We start from the raw sequence: 6,564 nt of genomic DNA, 5'->3' as shown, positions 1-6,564 counted from the left end.
TGGCCAAGAAATAGATATGGAACAGAAATAAGAAGTAGATTTTTTCTACTTCTTTGTTCCCCGAAACAAAAAAAGAAATAGAAAGGTCCGGTCCTCAAGCCGCGGCCTCGGCTCCTCCTCCATCCTTCGTCGTCTGTAAACCGTCTCAAAGCACCCATCCGGTCCATTCCCGGGGGGAATAATAATAAAAAAATTCATAAAAAATTAAAAAATTCCAAAAATTCTTAGAAAATCCATAAAAATCAGGAAAACTCAGAAAACCCATAAAAAATTGCAAAATTCTGAAACTGAAAAAATTTAAAAAAATTCATAAAAAAGTTTCAGGAAAATAAAAAGAGACAGATTTTGGGAAAGTAAAAAATTTTAATAAACTTTTTCCCAAAAAAATCAAAAATAAAAATTCACAAAATGGCTTAGAATAGATTAAAAAATTCCGAAAATTCATAAAAATTAGAAAAATTTCAGAAAAATCCCTAAAAAAATTAGAAAATTCCAAAAATTCATAAAAATCAGAAAAATTCTCTGAAAATCCATAAAAATAAGAAAAACTCAGAAAACCCAAAAAATTTGCGAAATTCCGAAATTGAAAAAATTTAAAAAAATTTCATAAAATTTCTAGAAAATAAAAAGAAATAGATTTAGGGAAAGTAAAAAATTTTAATAAATTTTACCTCAAAAAAATAAAAAAAAAATCACAAAATGGCTTGGAATACCTGTGGCCACCCACTTTGAGTGAAATTTAAATTTTTTTTGGTGCCCAAGTGGTATTTTTAAAGATTCCTTAGTTTAGGGATTAAAAGGGGTTTTAAACCCCTAAAAAGGATTAGACAAACCAATAAACTATGCTTATTGGTTTTTTTTCACTAACTTATACTTATAGTTAAATAAAAGATATAGATTTGAATGCAAAAAATTGGGAATAGAAATTTTTTTTGTTGCACCAAACGCATTTCTGTTCTTTTTCTATTCCAGGATTAGAAATTTTGTGCAGTTACCAAACGCATTCTTTTGCTGAAAAACTCATCCAGGAAATAGAAATAGAAAAAACTATTTTTGAAAAGAAATTGTTCCCAGAAACAGAAACGTTACCAAACGCGCCCTTAAGCTCAACATAAACGGGGAAGTTAGTTCCAATTAGCCATAAACCTATTGTACAAATGTCAATTAAGTCTTAAACTTTTCAGTTTTTCCAATTAAGTCCTAAGCCTTTGCGCAAAGTTCCAATATAGTTCTTCCAGCCATATTTTATCGGGAATTGCCGACGTAGTGTTGTACCACTTAGGACGACCGGTAATGAGATAGTGATTTTCGGCGAAAATTAACGGAATGACTACATTAAAATTTTGTACAAAGGTTTATGACTAAATTTACAATTAAAAAATTGAGGACTAAATTAGCACCCATACAATAAGTTTAGAACTAATATGAGAAGTTCTCACATTGGTGCACTTAAATGAATCTGTCATTAAAAATAGTGGGTTTCATGCGGATCCCATCAATCCGACGGTCTAGCTACAATTTAGTACATGTATAGTGTTCAATGAATAATTTCTAGTACTACGATGACTCGCTGTGTCTCCCTATAAAAATATAAATTTTTAGATAATATTAATATCGTGATCGACTCTACCCATTACATCGTTTCTATAATATGAGTTCACCCGATAATAATTTTCGAGGTTTATTCGGTGGGGATTGTTGTGGTGCATCGGTTATAATAGTTGTACTTCATGCACAAGGACACAACTCTTTCTTAGTGCATGTATCTTTCTTGGTGCTAGCATCCCAAATACACAACTCCATTTACAATAAGACATAAAAGTCCTCTTCCATTGCATGAGTACTTGAAAGACATTCTCAACCACTAACTTGAACAAAAGAATCTCCCTCTCTCTCTCGCCCTCTCAAAATATATATAATTAAATAAATGCGTAAAAGAACAAGTAAAGTATACATGTCACAAAATAAGCAAAATTACTTATTTAGTGTTAAACCTATTATACGGATACCAATTCAGTCATTATTTTTTCAATTTTACCAAATTGATCCTGCATCTTTGCGCGAGATTCGAATGTAGCATTCCCGACCAATCTTCTCTGGAAACCGCTAACGTAGAAATCTAATCATCGTCGGCTGTTCTAACATTAGCGATTTTAGATGAGAATTGGCTGGAAGGATTACATTGGAATTTTGCGTAAATGTGTAGGACCAACTTGGCAAAATCGGAAAGTTCGAGAACGAATTGACATCTACATAATAGATTCAGGACCGATTCGACAATTTCTTCTTACAAAATTAGACACAAGCAACGGTCATAGCACAAAAGATGATAATTTGTAATAATGGCAATTACACGAACATAAACTAATTAATCCCATTCCTTTGTAATCAAATCACTCGTGCATATATCTATGCATGTACAATTCATTAGTTACACAAAAGATAATCATAATATAACCGGGGGATTATCACAAAATAGATGTTACCAGCCACGATTGCTAACTTACGACCCAAGTTGATGCAATAATGATCTCCTCCATGATGATGTCTCTTCCTCCACCATGTAAAGCTGTAAACCTAGATTCACTGTTCAATACTTGTCCTCCGCTTGTGCTGTGGACCACACGACAAGAACCGAAAAGCTTCGAGCTTTTCCTAGGAATTTGGTCGTCTTAAAGCCGGATTGACCCGTTTCTTGGCATGATCCCTCTTGCATTACAATACATCCTTAAACTCCTAATTAGGAAATAATCAAAATCCTTAATTGGGGACAAATCTCTCTTTGTGTTTGTGCAAAGCAGAAGGGAGTGAGGTGTGTAAAGTAAAGGGACCTCAGCACGGTCAAGCTGTGGCATGCATTGTCTCCTTGTGAGGTATCAGTCATCCTTGCCCTCACCTGCCTCTACCACTTTTTGTCCATCTCCCAGCTTGGATTGTACCAGCGGAATCCATTTCTTTCGTGCTAATAATAATTGAGATAATAATAGTAATAATAATGAAATATTAAGAATAATTGTAGCAGGAGTCCGGAAACTTGTCACGATAATACACCCAAGTCCTAAAAGTTTCATCCCGTGCATTCAAATATGTAAAGTTTATCGTTTTTATCCACTTTGGTCCTTTCATTAGTTTCGTTAGATTTTAGTAGATGGAAAATCTGCGTGACATATATGTTTGAAAAATATATAATAAATAAAGAGTCACGTGGCATTTCTGTCCACTTGAAATTGATGGAATTAAGGGAACCGGTATTTTCCCCTTCATTATTGAATGTAAAAGATACCTTAGACTAAATTAACTGACTAATACCATACAGGACTAATATGACAAACATAGGGTAAAGTCCACCATGGTCACTAATCTTAGTATCTATACCCATATTATTAAGTCAATAGGCGACTTTCGTGTCACTTTTCACAAGTGTCGATATTGTTCCTAACACGCTTTCACCATAATGAGAAAAGTAGGGATACTTTTGGCATTATAAATGAGTGTCTCATCCTTTATTCGGTGGACCCTAAATAGTGTATGTATGTTAGAAAAAGTCAAATTTTTTCTGACCAAATGATGGAAAATATTTTTCAATTCATTTTTAGGTCTCTATCAAATACTAGAAAATATTGTTATTTTTTTAAAAAATATTTTTCAAAAATATCATATTTTTCGCGAAACAAACGGAGCCTAATATTCTATTTTTTTCATAGGCAAAACATGTTCTCATGTGCTAGTCTTTATAGAAAAAAAAGTTATGTATAGATAAGCGTTACATGTGCCAGTTCTAAGATAGTGATTGAAATGAAAGTAAGACTAATACCATTATTTTTCCCTATCTAATAGTGAGTGTTAAAGATATGTTAGATAAGCATACAAGACAAATATGACAAACATTGGGTAAAGTCCACCTGTGGTCACTAAGTTGTGGAACTTGCAATCGCATCACCGACCTGATTTCAATCATCAAAGACACTAAATTTTCATTTTCTTTTTTGCAATTGATATACTTTGATTGAAACCTGCCGATTTGATGGACACATGACCGATTTTTTGAACAATTGGGTGATTGTCGCGTAATTGTCGCGTTTAAATTTCGTTGAAAAATCTGCCATATTTCAGTCAGAGTGCCTCAATTGCTAAAGTAAATAAATAAATAAAAGGTCAATACATTGAATGATTGAAATTCAAATTTGTACTAGGTTTTCACTAGTTTATTTTCTCCGGTGCAAAGTTGAAAGGAGTTCAATGATTCAAGTTCAAACCAAGGTACTTTAGTGAAAAAAAAACATAGAAGAAAATCCTACTCATTTGTTCGTCGATTTAAAATGAACTAATTCTCACACACTCGTGTAGAGTGGTGCAATTATTTTTTAGATAAATCCATATATATTTTTGCTTAATTTATCTGGCGTTATCATTGTAGGGGTAAGATGAGAACCGGAGAAATGAGATTATACAAAAAATGGTAATTGACAAAAATTTACGCGACACAAGTGATCCTTAATGAAAATATACAGCGTGATGATGCTTGCGCGTGACTACATTGTAATTTCTCCCAAAATGTAGAGACATGCCTCTTGATTTGATGCCATTGATATAATTTTTGGTCCGTTGCTCTTCCCCTTTCAATGTCTTTTCTTTGCCGAAAGGGGTAACGTACAAGATAAGCTAATCATGGTCACATCGATTGAGAATTGGAGTAAGACCGTACTAAAAACATCCGAAAAAAAAAATGAACTCAAGAATTGATCAGTCGAGATGACCGACGAGCCATACGCATCAAAAAGCATGAGATTTCAAATTCGATTCTCTTTCTTGGGTCGGATCACGAGATAGGCTAATCTAAGTCGATAGATGAAAATGTGGTTCTTAGTCTCGGCAATATCACCTAAATGCATAATAAAATATAAGGAGGGAGAAAAAACACAAGAAAAATGCAGAATAAATTAAAGTTCAAGATAATTAAAGGGGGAAAAATAAAAATAAAGATAAAAAAATGTCCCGACTTATTAGTGATGTGTTGTTAGGATCATCATACTTCATCGAGGAGGGAGGCTTTGGCCCCCACCATCCAACGAATCACACACCTTTCCAGGTTAGCAAAGCGTGGTACCAACAGTCATGATCATATCGTCACACGATACCCATCCCATCATTCATTTCCCCACATCATTTCACAGTCAAAGTGCGATAAAAATTTTATTAATATGATTCCGAACGAGGATAGAAAATTCGGCCAAAAAAAAAAGTCACTCATCTTTTACGAGATCACGAGCTTCGTTTATGTGACGAAAAGACTTTTGAAAACGGCTCGCTCCATATCTGGTGTGGAGAGACTTTATTTTATTTTTCTAGCATTTCGGTGGAGCGATGGTGACGGGCTTGCTACTCTTGAGCGTTCGAGTCGCAAGTGGTGCGAATAACTATGACTCAAGCTGGATTTTCCTGTAATGGATGTGGGGTTTTGTGATGATGTCTGAAAGGGTCGTAAGTGCTGATCGCTCTTTCCCGACCCTTTATCAATAAAAGGAGAAGGACCGAAAGGTTGATATTCTAACGTTCCAAGTTTTTGTTTCGTTGGGCTTTATTTGTTTCGCGAAAAATGAATGATTTGCAAAACATATTCCTCAGAGATGATGGCTAGTATCGGTCGAGATAATTAGTCAATGAAAAATATTTTCTTATCAATAATAATTTATGTCTAAATATTTTTGTGGATAATAAAAATATTTTCATTCATTCATTTGTATTTTTTTATTTTTAAATTATTTATTTTTCGAGAAACAAACCTAACCTTAAAATTAATTTATAGATTAAAAAAAAAATACGGCTTCTTCCTAGAGGATAAGTTTGCCTTTTGCTAACAAAATAGAAAGAAGAAAATAAAGCATTAAAAGTACATCAAGCACATGAATGGAGCCCCACTCAAAACCCCTCAATCAATGGACATCAATAGCCGACTTATCAAGCAAACAATATCAAAAAAATTTATTTTTTCAAATGGTCAGCTAATAAATCAAATTTCATAAATATCATTATAAGACCAATAATACATTCATATGATCATTCCAAGTTTTTGTTTTGTTGGGCTTTATTTGTTTTTTCAAAAAATGAATGATTTGCAAAAATATATTCCTCCGAGATGATGGCTAGTATCGCTCAAGATAATTAGTCAATGAAAAATATTTTCTTATCAACAATGTCTAAATATTTTCGTGGACAATAAAAATATTTTCGTTCATTCATTTTCATTTTTTTATTTTTAAATCATTCATTTTTCGAGAAAAAAATGCAACTTTAAAATTAATTTATAGGTTAAAAAAAAAATACAGCTTCTTCCTAGAGGATAAGTTTGCCTTTTGCTAACAAAATAGAAAGAAGAAAATAAAGCACTAAAAGTACATCAAGCACATGAATGGAGCTCCACTCAAACCCCCTCAATCAAAGGACCTCAATAGCCAACTTATCAAGCAAACAAGATCAAAAAAAATTTATTTTTTCAAATGGTCAAATCAAATTTCACAAATATCATTATAAGAACAACAATACATTCATACCATCCATTTCATT

Source organism: Syzygium oleosum, unplaced genomic scaffold, assembly GCF_021117445.2.
Source record: "Syzygium oleosum isolate NSW1041296 unplaced genomic scaffold, Sole_v2.1 Sole_v2.18, whole genome shotgun sequence".
NCBI classification, from domain to species: domain Eukaryota; kingdom Viridiplantae; phylum Streptophyta; class Magnoliopsida; order Myrtales; family Myrtaceae; genus Syzygium; species Syzygium oleosum.
This window is presented reverse-complemented; position numbering follows the sequence as displayed.